Source organism: Alligator mississippiensis, chromosome 1 (genome assembly GCF_030867095.1).
Source record: "Alligator mississippiensis isolate rAllMis1 chromosome 1, rAllMis1, whole genome shotgun sequence".
In the NCBI taxonomy this organism is placed as follows: Eukaryota; Metazoa; Chordata; order Crocodylia; family Alligatoridae; genus Alligator; species Alligator mississippiensis.
In genome coordinates this window covers 294,041,053-294,058,523 of record NC_081824.1, presented here as the reverse complement: position 1 = coordinate 294,058,523, position 17,471 = coordinate 294,041,053, and the positions used below count along the sequence as shown (strand labels likewise).

Below are 17,471 nucleotides of genomic sequence, written 5' to 3'. Positions count from 1 at the left end.
GTGTAGGGTTCACAACCTATTTCAAATTCAAGGATTTCTGTGCTTAGTTTTAAAATGTTTTTTTCTCCCTGGTTATGATTCAATTTATAGTGTGTAAATAAATATATATTTCTAGCATCTCTACATTGCAGCTAGGGGGTACTTAAATCTGGTCTGGCACAAATAAGCACATGAAATATAGTGGGATAAATACCAAAAAAGACTTTCCTTGTCTTTTTTCCCTTTTAGCAACTATTTTCTTAATTTCATAATTTTTAATTCTGGCCCATTTTTTACCATATTTTTTCTCTGTCCCCTCTAATTTTTGTCTTCAGTCTTTCAAGACCATCACAAGGAGAATCAAACTTGAAACTCACTGGGTGTATCTACACGTGCAATTAATGAGACTGAAAAAACTCCAGTGCAATTTTAGCCAGAGTAAACTAATCCAGATATCAATGTCTACACATGCACTTAAGCACACTAATACTCTACTGTCAGATAGTACTTGTGTCTGATGGGACTATATGATGGTGCAGTAAATTAGTCTACACCAGCCTAATTGCCGAGTGTGTGTAGACGGTGACGCTTTACTGTGCAGCAAATTAGTCTACTGCACAGTAAAGCACACATGTAGGTGTGCCCTCTGCATTCCAATGAATTTAATGTTAGACTAAATGAGTTCCACTTCTCCACCTCTCCTCCCTGCACCCATCCCTTCTTTAGAAAACACATAGATTATCTCCTTCTGTGGCAGTTATTTCCTAACTAGTTCACAGAACAGTAACTAATGGTCTGTGCTGAGCCAGTATAACCAGCACAAAATATTTTTCTATTAAACAGATACTGCCTTTTTAACTGAGCTTACTTGCTTTCAGTGCCTGCATTTCTTCTCATGGCCTTTTGGTGTCATTCTCTGATTAACAAGAACAGTATACAGGTTCATAATTACTTTTTCCCATTTTCCTTTGTAAGAAATTTGTAGCAAAGTATAGCAAACTGATACACTAACAAATGCACTGAGCAATGCATGTACAATTGGAACAGTGCTGTTTTAAAATCTGTGGACTGGACTCAGTTCACTAATATTATTGAAGTCAAGCAGTGCTACTTGTATTTTTACAAGTGCTAAAGATTCCCTTGTCTACTATTTTCAATGGTTAGAGATAGATTATGTTTGACTCTTGAGTGAGCACAGAAGTGCAATGTGGTCCATAAAGGAAGCTTCCTTATTATACACCCACAAATGTCCTAAGCAAAAAAATGTAGTACCTGCAGACAAGAAATTTAGTTGTGGCTAGCTCCCGCAGCGATTGCGAGTACATAGGTTTACACTGTAGTTACAGCAGTGATTCTAGAGTAGAGCTACTGAGCTAGCTTTCAGTTAGATAGTTCAGGCTAGCAGCAGCAGCACAGAGATTAGTAAAGGCTAATTTATCTTGTTTCCCAGGTATAGTGTGCATCTTTCAGTGAGCTCTCTGTTGCAGTGGCAAGACAGCTACCAGTGAGCAAGCTAGCTAGTTAGAGCTAATTTGGGTGTGTCTACCCAACTACGGAGTAAAAATAACCTGCCACAGACAGGTGCAAAGGGAAGTTTCTGCACCAAAGTGGCATAGTGATCTGCCTTACCCTGTGTTGTGTGGCCAAAGCACTATATCTGGAATCTCCACTGAGGCAATATCACTAACACAGGGCTGATACTTGAGGACATTACAAAGCATTTAAAGTAAAGAATTGTAGGGCAATCAGTTATTCTGTTAATGGTAAAAAGAAGAACATAATAGAAAACCCAATTGAAAACAGTAAGTAATGCTTAAAATATGGAATGAGTTTCCTTAAAGTCTGCTGTGATGCTTATAAATCAGTGCATTTTTTGTATACATCTATCTAGCTATAGCTATTTTTATATCTAGAATCTCCCTTGACAGGTTTGGGAGATGTATGCCATTTCTTCCATAAATTCTGTCTCCATAGTGTCTAAATACAATAGTCAAACATAAGTCACTGGGCTCCATAAAAGAGGAATTGGATGTGATATGCCTGTATGTTATACAGGAGGTCAGACTTTATGGCTAAGTACAGACAGTCAAAAAGCCCGAGGTTAAATTGATTCAATCTTCTCAGGTTAGTCTAAACTGAGTAGACTGAACCAATAAGCAAGTGAACAGACATTCACTTTTGATTCCAGAAATGCAGCCACATGACTGTGGTGGCCTAGGCCAGAAGCTGGGGGAATACTAGAGCATGCCTCCCGGCTCAGCTAGATCAGACATCTTAGGCCAAGGCCAGCCCACCCACCCTGTAGGGGAGGTACACAGGATCCTGGGATGCTGGAGGACCACGAGTTAACTTGAATCTGAAGGGGATCAGGGACACAAGTTCAATAAACTGATTTAACCTAAATGAGTTCTGTTGGATATTATATTCATCCACATTTATATTAAACCAGTTCCAGCCATTTCAAAAGGTGTTTATGTGCACTGAACTTCCGTTGTGCTACAGATTTGAACCAGTTTCTGATCACTTATACTAGTTAGTGTTTAATTTCTGTCCCTAAGGCATAACTGTCTCTTCTGACCATAAATTCAAACTCTGAACTTCTCAGTGTATGCCACTGTCTATGCTGTACAGGGAATGAGGCAGGGATAGACAGTATGGACATATTATATTGTAACACAAGTGCATAAGCAGCAAAAGAGCAAGTATGAGGTTTGCTTGTAGGGGGGCGAGGGGGGGAGGTTGCACTGCTGAACTGGGACCCAGAAGAACTGATTATATTACAGATTTCCTATGTCTTGCTGGGGAAGACTGTACCAGGAAGCATAAACATGAAGGAGCCAAATGCACAGAACAGCTGTGCAAATAAAGGATTTTTGTTAATTAGCAGTTCCAAAAAGTTAAAAAGAAAAGTCATTTTCAGTTAACTGGAACATTTTTTTTATCAATTAAAAAGTTGAAAAATGCTTATTTAAGGTGTAACAAAACATTTTATTTGACCTGAAAGAAAACAATTTAGTCTTATTTTGAGCACTGTATTATATTTGCAAAGTGAAGGGACTTTTCAAAATACAAAGTAATTTCAAATTTAAAAAAACAATTCATTTAAAAATGTCAGAAATATTTTGACTGCTTTGATTTTTTTCAACATTTTTTTAAACAAACAATTTGGAGTGATTTGCATCTAGTAAAACTGGCGTGATTTTCCTAAATGTTTTGATGTCACAGAATCTACATTTTTGGTTTAAAAAAAAAAAAGATTGAGTTAAAATCTTTCCTAGCTTTATTGGAAAGGCAGTCTAATTTATTAATTCTGTCATGACCTTTGAAGTACATGGTTTGGTAACCTTCATTTTCCTTTATCAGAGCATTGTGCCTACGTATGTATAGCACCCCCCCCCCTCCCCCGGCAACACACACATGCATATACACGTTAAAGAGTGCTGTGCAGTACTAGTGAGCTGTGCAGAGGAAACCATTTGCTGCACACAGTAAACACATTAAACACAAACACAACAAACTTATTAAAAGGCATTTCATAACAGGTTTCCTCATGAAAGAGAAGAAATATTGGGCCAGATTTTGAGGTTCAGTCTTCAGCTTATGGTCTGCCTGAAATTCAAGCTGCTAAGTACAGGGTTTACTCCATGATTCGTCTTCAACAAGGTTCAGATATGATTATACAATTTTTTTTTGCAAAGCGCTTGGGTGAAATCCTGGCCCTTGGGAAGTCAGTAGGAACTTCACTAGCACATAGACATTTCTTCAGGTTTTAATGAACTTTAGGCTTCTTGGAGCATGGTATGTATAACCTGTGTATGAGATAGGATCATATAGAAATAATAGTTATTAAGGCACATGTTTTAAATTTCCTAGACCGAGAGTATCATGATCAGTTGGAATGAAAAGGCACACCCAGTTGGCCCATCTCCCCAGCCTCTTACTAAAACCCTTTGTTTGTTCAAAGCCTGTGAACGAATCACCAGTTATTTGATGCTGTTGGTAAGTGGAATTGGCTAATAGGTGTTTCAGGACCTACACATTTGGAAGTTATTTGAGAAGCAATTGCATACTCCTGCCAGCAACTTTCAAATGAATCATTTCCTTTGTATGGGGGTAGCCTACAGAAGATATAACTCTGTTTGCCATCCTTCAGCAGCCTCCTCTGCCAGTGAAATGTATGAAGAATTGCATTAGAACATAGAGCAAATGATAATTCTTTTTCAGTTGATTATCTGCCTCCTTTGTTTGAAGACTCAGTTTTAAAATCTCTGGCTTGTTTTGGGTGCAAACAAGAGCAATTTAAATAATTTTGGTAGGTACTCCTTGGATGCATGTTTGGATGGCAATAGCAGAGGGCTTTGTCCTTACTGAAATTTCCATTGATGGCTTCCTAAATCACCATTCGCATTTTAAAAAAACAAGTGATAAAGTGTTCTCTTTTTATTTTTAAACACAAACATGGAAGATTTTCTGGATACATTGGAAGTACTTGTAAAATGAAGAACCCCCTTAAAAAGACTGCCTGTTTCAGGGAACAGACAGTAAACCGGTACAGATTGATATTGATATCAGAGTTTACATTCTATACTCCACAGAATTAAAGTTAATATAAATAACTTCCAGAAACTTGAGTATGTATTTTTGCTACTAGATTACATACTTTGTAACTTTGGAAACCTTTCATTTTGCTGCTAGATTACATACTCCTCATCTCAAATTCTGAGCTTGTTGAAGGAAAATACTTAGTGATTAAAAATCAAAATACATGCAGCTTTCATGGATTCATTTCAGAAGAATATTTGTACACTACTGGAAAGATCCCTATATTGTGTTTGCCTTTCCTTTTAAAATTGTGTCTGTGTATAAATGGATGCATGGGCATATGTATACATACATGTACACACACTTTGGCAGATAGTTTATATTGACATTGAACAGTAATTTTATTAGTAAGCATTTTATTAACAAAATACAGGGCCAGATCCTTAGATCTTCTGACTTCAGTGAGACTATGCAAAAACAACTCAATGCTTCAGAGCTCTCCAAAATGTATTTATGGCTATTTTTAGTCAACGATTTACACAAACATTTGTTTAATTTTAAGCATTTGCATCAATTCACACTAAATTGTAGGGGCCATTTAAACATAACTAAGTATTTTAATTGCTCTGTTGCACTTGGTAATTGAGGTACTAGAAACAGCAAGTAAAAGCATCAGAATCTGGTCCTAACTATTTGATCTTGTCCACACCCTTTATAGTTCAAAAGAGACCACTGGCTTTGCTAGTGTCTCACAAAATATTGTAATGGGCTTCCCTATCCCCACTGCCTAGTTTACAGGTGGGCATGGTTTGGGGAAGAGGTTGTGGGACTGGGAATTGAAAGATTCTCATTGGTTGGAGCTGTTCATTTCCAGCTTTAGGCAAGGCAGATACTGCCTCACGAGGGCACTGGCTACCTTACAAATTTACCCGCAATACAGATCCAATTTGTCTAACGTTTGTTAGATTTTTGTTGATGTTGTGTCTTTACCCCTATTCCTTTGGATTTGCTGTTGCTTACAAGAAAACCATCTAATATATATTTGTTTGTTTTTAATTTGGACTTAAGTATTGACACTGTACTATACTGCAAAAAGGAAAATGAGAACCTCTTTCTCTGTGCCAGAACCTGGCCTCCTTCCATAAATCTGACTACAGAGATGGAAGGCAGGCAGGCATTCCTGAATCAATGCTAACCTTCGAACGCGTACAGCTTGGTTTGAGGTTTGTACTGAGGTTTGGAGTGACTCTTATGTTTTCTGAACAGGTTTACCCATTCTGGTGGTGATGGTTTTCTCCTTCAGTGTTATACCAGCTATTTACAGTAGAAATATGCAAGTCAGTCCATAATGCATGCTGCCTACATGCTCCAAACCACAAGCTGCTGAAAAAAAACTAGAGCAGTGAATCCTGCTAGGGAAGTTCAAAATAATGAGAGAAAAAAACACTTCTTGTGCTATTACTATCCATGACAGCTATATTTCCGATGTTGAATCATGTGGGAATGTAATATTCAAATATAGTCGATAGGAACTGTATGTCTTTATCCAGTGTTGGGACACAAATATGCTTTCAGTACCTTTCAGTGTGGAGTTAATTTGTAGAAAATGTCAACCCAGTGTAAAAAAAAAAAAAAAGCAAAAAAAAAAAGCTTGATACAATCTTTTTCTCAAAACCTTTGCTTCTTGTTTAGATTCACGCCTTCTTAACTGAAACTTGCTTTTTAAAATGCAATCCAATGCTGCTTTGTTTGTGTGTGAATCCTCTTTTAAAAAACAGCATAAAGAAATGTTTGCAGAATTCACAGGGATTTTTTTCCATTTACTTTTTAGAGTTTTCAGAGTGACAAGGAAAAACTGAGAGAGAGAAGGGCAAAGCTACTGAAACCAGCACCCCCCAACACACACACACACACACACACACACACACACACACACACACACACACTTCAAGAAAAACAAAAGCAGCTGCCATTACTTGCTGAATGGTGTTTCTGATTGGACTGAATTTGCACTGTGCTATTCTTTTGCTCTAATGGGGTAAATAAAATATTTCTCTGTATATCCCAGGGGAGTAGTTAGCTGTCTCCTCTTAATTTGAGTGATCTTTAGATTTCTTATACAGAGTTCTGAATCAGACAAAGTGCTCAGAGTCAGCTCTTATCTCTACATAGTAAATAAGATTGAAATTAAAAAAAGGCCATTAGCAATCAATACTGCTGGGAGATTTAATTTCCAGCACATGCTTGTTTTGTTTTATTGCTATATACCCTCAGAGTTCCAAGGGATTTATTTCCTTATTATTACATTTGCAGTCTTTCTCTGCATAATTTGCCATTTTCTTGTTACACTGCTGACTTTGACTGCCAACTGTTATTGTGGCATTTTTAATTGGTGGAAGGGGTTAAAGAGAGAGGTCTCTGTGGAGCTGAGAAACTGATGCCATCTCCTGGGTTGGATGCCAGGGGGTGCTATAAAAAGAAACAGGGCCAGACCCCTCCCTTGATATGTATGAAATACTTGGCTTCTTCCAACCTGGGAATTAAAGCCAATTCACTGATTTGGGTTTCCCATCTGCCACAGAAAAAAACCCTGAGACTATGCTAACCAGTTCCAAATGCAGCTCCTTGAAAATACATAGCTCTTCAGGACAAAAAGGAAGTGATTCAATAATGGTGGTTTAATATAATGTATTTGCTGGAACCTGAGAGGCAAACTACTGCTGAGCTAGATCTCAGAATAGTGTGCAAGTGTATCTATCGCTTACTGCAGGAGATGGGAGCATTCTGTTTCAAGACTGAGAGAAGAAAGGGAAATCACAATGGTAAAATTCCTGGTAAACTCACTCTGTAAATTAAAGGATGTAAGCTCAGTCTCTAGGACTAGGTGCTAGGACTACATTGCTACAAGACAGAATCTGGTTTCTTATCACATGAATAAAAGGGAGGGAGAAAATAACTTAGCAATAGAGAGAGAACATTTTTTCCCCTAAGTATAAAACCCTGCTTATTTTACTCATGCAGCAGCCCTTTCAGAGAAGATTTCGGTTACTTGTCCAGAAGATCCAGGGTTGTAATCCATTGAAATGAGGGGAGCCATTTTGGATTTTTGCCAGCATAAATGAGATCAGTGTCACCTATCTCTTTCAGTAGCTTGTGGCCTCAGTTCTGTAAGAAATGGAGTCTTCTTCACTTCCACTTTCTGCAGTGGAGACTGAAAACACATGTGAGCTTGCAGGATTATGCCCTCTGTGGAAAGTGATCAGGGTTTGATGTTAACATCCAATTTCCAACAGCATAACATTCTGCTTCACGAATTAAGGGGGCGGGGGGAGTTAAAACTGTTGCAGGAACAAGATGAAGCACTGAATTCTGCACTTTGACAAGGAACATTTTGAAAAACTTGCAAATTTACCCATAATACAGATCCAATTTGTCTGAAGATTCTATCCATATGGTAAAACACGCATGAGACATATGTTTCACACATGCAGTCAAAAAACCCCATTGTGCTGCTATTCATTGTGTAATATTAGAAGCTGTATAGAATATAATATATGCTTCTAAAATATTCTACTTTAGTCAACATTATTTTGATAGCAATTATACCATCTATAGAAATATCCATTGCCTTTGATGGAGATAATATGAGGACATGGAATATTTTATTATTTACTTTCAAGTAACATACTTGGGGTATAAATCAATGCAGTCTGGTCTATAAAACATCTGTTTAAATATGTCTCCTTAGATCTATGATACATCCTGATGATTTAAAACTATTCCAAACCATTCCATCCTTTTTCATATTTTGTATGCACTAGAGCATACCCAAGGTACCAAGCTTTAGGAGGATGATGAGCCACTCTGTACAGTTCAAAGACCTGAAAAATTACTGTGGTTTGCTTCTTCATTTTATTGTATTGTGTTCATGTTTAATGTTAGATCACCTTGGCCTCAATTCAGCATGCTACTTAGACATGTTCTTGTGAGAAGCAAGCATGTACTTAAGGGCAGGGCTGAATCTGGACCTTTATCCTTGACTGTTGTGACTAGCCATGCATTAGCTGTCTCCTTGCATGTTGGTTTTGATGAGGAATACATTATTTGCATTACATTAATTAGAAAAGCAAGCATTGTGCCATTTCAGAGATCACTAGTTAACAAACACACATAACTTGAGAGCAAAACATTTGCCCTAAAAACCAATGCTCACGTATTTCTGGTTAGCCACATTGCCTGTCCCAGGTTCCCCTGGGCAGTCCTTTGATACATAAGTAACATAGTTCTTATGCTGCATACGTGGCTTCTTGGCCCTTTTAGAATGGAAGGGTTTGAGTCTGTTGTGGGGGGGAGAGGGGGAGGGAAATTGATTGATTGAAAGCACAAATTTTGTGGCCCAGAAAGGCATGTGGATTATGTTGCATTAAGTGGTGAATATATCAAACATTTAAAGGGATAATGAATGTTTTAATCATGGGATACAGTGAGTATTAAGCATGCATTTCTCACTAATAGCTTGTGAAGGTGGCTAGCAGGTTTTTTCCTGCTCTGAGAATTTCTTCAGTAAAACACTGGATCCTGTTTTTTTTGTTGCTTACCAAGAAGGCAAATTTAATCTTGTTTTTTCCCCTCTACTTATATCTGGCTTATCAGTTGGTGACCTTCAAATTGAAAAATGCATTCAGTTTAAAAACTGAGTTGCCTAACATTATATACAAGGATGTTTTGTCTCATGCCACCTACATATAACAGCAATACTTCAAAATGTCTGCCACTGATTTTATGTGGAGTTAGGTACTTTGGCTCTTTTGAAAATCCTCCTACGCACCTAGTTGCTGTATTAGATTTGCCTTGAAAAACTACCTTTACATGACTCTCCAAAGGAAATCTGTGAGCCCAGGCTACCAGCCCAAATCAGGATTCTAACTGGAAGACTGTCCTTAAGGAACATTCAAATAACCAGATTCAATATGAACTGTGTTATGATAGTTTCTTTCAGTTTCATTGGAAACAAGCCCAAATGGTTCACCAGACTGAATCATCCCTTATAAGGGCAGAAACTTGCAGAATGGAGTGGAAACATCAGTAGGCAAGAACACCCACAGCTTCAATGGGAGCTTCCCTGAAATAAGGATTTAGTAAAGATTGTAGGTTTGGGCCATGGATGGGGACAGTCACCCACACTCACAGTGCATCTCAACCACTTGTGTACCGGGGAGCGCCCTCCTATTTAGCCTTATGGAATGGCTAGGGTGGCCACAACATTTTAACATGCATTGGTGGCTTTCGTCTTGGAGTCCTCTTGAAAAATTAAGAAACCACGAGCAGACAGTTTAAAGTCTTAGTTTCCCTCATTTATTTTTGCCAATCTTGTATAGTTTTTCTATCCTCTTTTTTGAGGATAAACAAGACCAACCTCCTGGATTTGCTCATTTCTCTTGACACATTTCCAATTGGTATGAATCATTTTACATTAATTAGCAATGTCCCTATTTCACTCCATTATTGAAGATGACTTCTGGATAAGATGCCAAATTAATGTTATTCCTACACCAAAGTTTTTAAATATTTCTAAACTAGAAATATGGCCATAACAGAATAGTATTACTATGGTAAACTGATAACCTAAGGTGTAAGTACTCTCCCACTGTTCAATAAGCCTCCAAAAGCCTGTAGAACATTATTCCAGATTAGGCAGTGTGTTTGAATATCAGTTTTTCAGGAATGCTACCAATCACTGTGATCAGCTTCTAATCTTTTATTCACTTTTTCAGTGGTAAGAAGGGTCATCATAATCTGTTCTCACCTTGGGAAGGAAGAGACATGGCTTCATCCTGGAAACTTGGAGATATTCCCCAAAAGCCTTTGTTTGCCCTAATATTCCATAATGTTAGGCTTTTAGAGTCAATAACCCATTAGTAATCAAGAGATGTATCATTTATTAATTATGCACCTTATTAATATTTAATCTTTCGGGTTGCTGAGCATATTTCCAAATCTACTTTTTAATTACATTAAAAAAATAAATCTTCAAGGCAACCATTATAAAAGTAATTTTTCTGCACATTATGAGTTCAATTACTTTTGAAACAGCTGTTTGTGGACTCCTGTGATGGTGCAGTAGTTGGTAAAATGGCCATCTCAGCTCATGCAGGCTCTTTGCTCATTTGAAAGCTAATTGAGTATTAGAGCAAGGGGTGTGTTGCAAAGAATTTCCTAAGAGTGCTAAAGTAGCTAGGAATTACAACTGGACATGATGTCCACTACATGCAATCACCAGCTTTGCAAGGAAACACCAGCTGATTGCGGACGATGGTCTGCATTTACACTGCAGCAGTGTTCTGAGCTCAGCAGTTGTCTTTGGAAGCATTTAAAGAAACTTCCCTATCTCTGGAGTTAGTTGCTAGAGTTATAGGCAAGCTGTTACCCAAGGTTGGATTCCTTAGCCTTAAAACATCCAGGGATAGTTAATGCAGAATTCACAGCTGCAGTGGAGCTGGAGGATGTAGCTCAGCAACTTGCTGTGCCTGGTTCTGCACCCCAACACAATCGAGGGGAAGAGGCAGGCCAGATTTAGTGAGGTCCCTGTGTTTCTAGAATCCATGGAGCCCAAATATCAAATACTAGGGGCTGGTTTTAAATCCCAGAGGCCTGAATTCTGTGCAGTCAATGTGCCTGTGATTACATGCTTTCTCTTCATCATTTTAAATGTTAAGTTCTTCTTGCTCTTAGATTGCACATAGAGCCCCAGTCATGGATATGATTTCAGTATAACATGCACGGACATGTATGAACAACAGCTTTATCTGTTGTATGTTTTCCTCGAATGTGTCAGTACAAATGTTCAGTGATAAACTAGGATTATCTTCAAATTTTGAAATTTGAAATCTAAAAAATAATTGGTGAATTTTTAACTCCAATTTCACCATTCTTTTTCAACTGTCCAATTCCAGTGGATCACCTCTTACAGAGTAGCTGTCTACAAAATTATAATCAGAAACTTCCTAGTTTCAGGAATACATTGGTATTATTCAACAGTTGCAGAATGTCACTTTTACACACTTACAAAGAGTATGACATGCACAGTATGCACGTACAAAATAAAGCTGTTAAATACAGTGTTCAGAGCAATGTTCTCTCTGATGGCCTGTCTGTATCATCATGGTCAGAAAGGTTAAAGTGAATCAATTGAAAAATGATCACGTAAACCATGCTAAACCGTCACGTAGATTCCTGTCTTGGTCAGGAGTAACTGGCCTTTGCTAACTGTAGCTTACATCTATTCTTAGGAGAAGAAAGGGGATCAAATTTGTTTAAATTAGATTTCAAAAACTCCTGAAATTAGGGGGGCAGAATCTGCTCATGGACCAAATTTTACAAATGGCCCTTATCGTATTTTTATAATGAAGTTCACCACATAAAACTGGGAGAAAAACAAAAACAAACCAACCAACCATAAGAAGCAACTCTCCCCAAACAAACAGAAAATAAACCTAAATCAGATAATAAAACAAACCCCCAACCTTTCCCTCAAACCTGAACATCCCCAAAAGTTTACATTCAACATCCAGGTAGGACATATGTGGCTTCCACCCATATCTGGTTAAGCACTGGATTTAAATCTGCCTTAGATGCTGTATCATACGAACAAAAGTATCAAGTAGTTAAAATGGATGTGTTATGCGTTATGAAAAAAGGCATCATACTTCACATGCACAATGATTTCAAAAACTGAAATCTGTGAATCTTGCTTCAATTCAGATATACTGCAGATCTGTTGCTTTCCTACTGTGTATATACTAAAAAGGCATCTGTTTCTGAAGCTGTCATTTTGTTTGGTTTAATAGGACCACTTATCTAAGTTGCGTCATACCATGATCTAGAAAAGCGAGTATGTTTTGTGGGAGTCAGGACTCCCAGGGTCAGTTTTCATCTCTTAGCTAGTGACCGTGTGACTCTGGGCAACTTTATGTGCCTCATCTCCCTGTCTGGGACTAATAGCTTACAGAGCTATGGTGCAGCTGAGGTCATTGGTGTGATGTGGTTGTGATGTTGGGAAAATGTCCTGGAAGCGGCTGAACAGAGAGAGCGTGGAAAGCTGCACGTGGGGGATGTTTGTTCAGGTGAACCAGAGAAGCAGCATCCAAGGCACTGGGATTCTGGAAAGCTGAGCAAACAGAATCTCACTGAGCTCTACAGGGAAAATGATTCCATAGGACTGTTAACTTATCTCTAGATCGTCTTCTAATGTTCAGTGTTAATGCTCCATGTATCTGCAAAAGGAAAAGTATATCAATACTTATCTTACATTGCCTGCATGATTAAAATTAAAGTTGATTTGTCCATTAAGCACTGCAGTAACAGGTTCCCCGACTTTTCACAAGACATTAAAGGAATGAGGCATATCAAAAAGACATTCTGTTACAAAAGAACACTAATCAATGCTGAGAACATTGGCTATAAATTATTCATATTTGTTATAAACTACTCAAACCTTTTAAAAAATTAACAGTATATGGCACTGTAAGTTGGAAACAAAAGCAGGTCTGTTTCACCTTGGAAGTTCTAATCTGATAGTATGCTACAGCCTGCAGGATCCAAGTAAATATAGCATTGAGACACCAGTTTCAGAGGATTATAAGAAATAAATCACTGAATGGTCTTGCATCTGATAGAGCCTGATCCCTTTTCCTTGTTGTGTATTCTTCTGTTACCACACATTAATTTTTAATGCAACCATTTCAAAATAAAGTCATAATGCGAGCCATAAATCACAAAACAGTGGTAATAAACCACTTAGGTTTATATTAGCTGTATACAGATGATACTTAAGCATTTCCACCATTAGCAAGGACTACTTGAGTGTTCCTCATACAACATTTCCTCTCTTACTTCCACTTTAAATTGTGGAAATGTGGGAAACAAAGCTAGTTGCACTCAGCTGTGGGTCAGTATTTGCTTTCTTAATTGAATGATCATATTCAAAATGGATGAAGTTTTTAGCACTTTTCTGACATAATATATTTTACTCCTTTACCAAAGAATGTCACAAAACCCACCCTTTTTCAGTACTCCCAAGATCTCCTACTGAAATGGAAAACAGGCAAGGGGACTCAGAGTAAGAGAGTAACAGAAACAGTTATGGTCAAGAGTGAATACACACTGACACATACTGCTTAGTGCTGAGACAGACAAAGGGAAAGAGCTGTGTCCCGATATCACCAGGATCTACTTTTCCCCCTCAAAACTATTTGCCACAACTGCAGTTGAACATGTGGATCTTAGATTGGTCCTCTCAGTCATCTATGGACTCACTGGTAATTTCCCTATTTATTGGAAGACTGACATCCTTGTATTGAGGGGACTGCCACTGCTACTGCTGGCTATAGGGTTAGATGGGCTGTTCAAGGCCAGGCCCATATACAGGTAAGATCCCTGAGAGAGATGTGTAACTCAGGTACAATTCCTTTCCTGCCTCCTCCTCTGTCCTGATGCAAAGTTGCTTACTGTGGCCATTTTCTGCATGTGCCTCAGTGTTGCTGACCTGGGTGGAGGCATGGTTCAATGGTTCCTTTTCTGTCCCTTTCTGCTCTACAATAGGCCTAAGTATGGGCCTCTCTAACTTGTGCCTTAAGAGAAGTCCTGGTCTCAGGGTATTGGTTAACTTTTTTTATTAAAACTTTTATCAACTCCCAGGCTTGAAGAACTTACAAGAATGTGGGAGTTCTTGGGAATATAAAACCTCACTAGCCTGTTATTTGGGGAAAGCGTGATATACGTCAGTGAAATGAGTAGCATTCACATTTCACCTGTGGGAAATAGTGGGACCTGGCTAACTCTTCAGTTCAATTTATTAGTTGTCTGGCCTGAAGACACCCAAAATGAGTAATATTGATGGTACTGAACTTTGAATAGAAAACATTGTCCTTACATAAGGAATGGTGATGGGACAAATTTCCATGGTAGATAATAATAGATAATGAAAGAGAACTGACTCTTCTCTTTCCCATGTTCAAAGGCATGGCATTTAGAGCACTGAAAGGTTAAAATAGAGGCTCTTTGCAAGAACTTGAAAAGGTGGGGTTCATACCTTTGATGTTTGGCACTGGATGATCTTGCATATACATCTCACCTGGCTCCATCTTGGCTTGCTCCAGACTTGGGCTCCTGCATGCCTAAACATATTTTCATGAATAAAAGGCATGGCAACAGTTTATTTTCCTACATGCATGACAAATTATGTGAGCACTCAAAAGGAGCATATTGTTTAGAACAACTCATGCCACTGCTCATCTACAGCCTTCCTTAGTACATGGAACTAAGTAATGCTGCAGTAGGACTGATGCAGCTAAATGGGATTATGGTTGTCAGCAGTCCAACAGAACTGCTTTTTTCATTCTACATATAGCCCTTAAATTAATTTAATTTGGCTTGCTTCTACACAAGTGGTGCTCAGCCTTCTGGTCCCATGGACCAGGTGAGTGGCACAGGGCCACTCATCCATGTACCAGAGCCCCTGAGCAGGGTCAGTAAGCAGACTGGATCCAGTGTAGGGTTGGCATGTGGGATCAGTCTGCAGGTGCAACCCCACATACTGGATCCAGCTCCAAGCACCGGATCTGAATGTGGTGTGATCCGATGTGCTGGTGCAATCTGGTGTGTGAGGCAGTGTCATCTACTATCATCCCATGTGTTTCCCCAGAGCCTGCAGGCACCGTCCTGCAGGCCAGCTGAGGCGTGTGGACCCAAGTTTGAGCACCACTGTTCTACACTCTAAAATGAAGGAAACATTCACATCAAAGAGCTAGCATGTGTGTTAGTGTATGACACTAAAGCTGTAGATAATAATGAAAAGGAATGAGATCTAATCAACAGAAAACTAGATAAGGTAGAATGTGAGAACGCAACTGATTTTTAGCTTAGAAAAGTACAGGAATATGATTGTTCATGTCTAAGGTTAAAAACAAGGAGAATATTGTGACCTCCAAAAGTTTCTAGGCAGCGGGCTGAAAAGGAACAGATCGGTGCTTTCACGTATTATTTCTGTGGTCAATGCCTTCCATTTTTTCCTCTCAGAATTTTAATAAAGACCAGGCCTGAAGCTGAGGTGTCAGTTTTTTTTACTTTGGGTCTGTATGGTTAGGTTTATACGCCAATTGATTTCAGAGTGACTTTGCATGGATTTGACGAAATGGCTGGGCCTGAAACAAGAAGGTCAACTCACCTGGCTCCAGATGAGTTGCATAGGGCAATTTATATGCCAGGTTGGGCCCAGGGATCCACTTCCCTCCCTACTCCTCTTCACTTTCCACATGCTGGATGCAGCACCCACAGTACAACCACAGTAAGTCCCATGCCACACACTGTGCCACGCCAGCCAGTCTAGGATCTATGCTGCACATGGCTCTCCCCTGTCCCTAGCCAGTCTGGGACTCCACTGCTCTACCTGATCTGGGACGCATGCTACATATGCTGCCTGTGAGGGTTGTGTGCTGTACAAGTCCTGAAATACTGGCAGGGGGGAAGGGGGAGGAAGGGTGCAGCATGCAGCATGGATCCCAGAGAGGCCAGGATGGGTGCCATGTCTAGTATAGATCTCAGATTGGCTGGAAGGGGTGCCATGTGTAAATCTGGCCCATGACACCCCTGGCCTAAAATGTATAATAGGATTATAAGGATGACATGATTGTAAAATATAGTAAAAGCTGGAGTTTAAGTGGGAATGGCCTGGTTAAATTAGTCTGTACTGCCCTCCTAGTCATCTCCTACATGATAAATACACCCAAAGCACATAAGGCTCTTTCTAAAGAAGCAGTGAGCTTTAAAAAAAGAGCCCTTACTTATTTTTTTTTCAGATGACTTCAAATGGACATTATAGAAAGGCACCGTGTTTCAGTGTGAGAGCTCATCTACGTATGATCTGGTTATTCACATAAAGGACTGGACTCTGCAATCTGCCAAAGCTGTAAGTTTTCTGTAGAAAACAAATAACAGTCATGTTCTAATTCTTTTCAGCATGGTCTCACCTTAGGACATTCGTTTAGGCTTATCAACATTGCTGTCAATACATGGGTGAGAGGAGCGTAGGACTTTGAAAAGCAAATGTGTATTGAACCTCATGCTTTTTCTACACAACAATAAAACCAGCATCTCCCTGACAACAAAACCAGCATATCTCTGCTCAGAACATTTGTTGTAACATCAAATAATATTCTAGTATTTGGGACAGGAAGGAATAATATCCAGGAAGTGGTAAGATAACAAAAAACAATGGAGGATTTTTTGGAAGAGACTGGAGACAACATTTGGAAAAATAAGATGTCAGAAAGAATCTAAGCTGTGTTGATAATGACCAGAAAACAGTGGTTTTGACCATCAGAGGCAGAAGAGGAATGTGGTAGAACTAAATTATGTTTCTCCAGAACCTCTAAGTTTGTAGTGGTGTCAGAAGTTAGAGTAGGCCTTAGCAAATCTAGTACCCGCTAAGCCAGGCAGCAGGGAACTGAAACTACAGCCTACAGCCTAAAGACCCCTACAACTGTCAGCTTCCACTACATACCAGTACAGTGAGGTTGTAGTTGGGAACTGGGGTAGACAACACAGTGGATACTGTTGGGAATATAACTAGGGATTCTGCCTGATCCTCTTGACAATGTGCAGTAGGGGCTTAACCCAAAAGGCATTGAATTCTGAGATAAGACTCCTGTAGACTTCACTGGGCTTTGCATCAGACTCCAGGGACAACATTTTAAATGTACAACATAAAATTATCAAATAAATAACAATTATTTATTCATTAGGCTATGCTCTGGAACCATTAACAAAGTTTTTTTAATGTAAACATTGAACTATTGATTTAGAAGCTAGTGAGTGCATATTGACTTCACAAAACTCCGAAGCTTCTCATAACCTGGATCAGCACAACCAGATTCCTTTCTATGTCTTTTACC

The 17,471-nt window shown here is 39.0% G+C and overlaps 1 long non-coding RNA gene across 1 annotated transcript; it reads right to left on the bottom strand.

Moving 5' to 3' along the window:
- Positions 1 to 2,943: 2,943 nt before the first annotated feature.
- Positions 2,944 to 14,878, bottom strand: LOC109280296 (uncharacterized). Its single transcript, XR_002086571.2, has 2 exons — positions 14,612 to 14,878; positions 2,944 to 12,794 (listed from the first exon to the last, which is right to left on the bottom strand). It is a non-coding gene; the product is annotated as an uncharacterized LOC109280296 (long non-coding RNA).
- Positions 14,879 to 17,471: the final 2,593 nt, after the last annotated feature.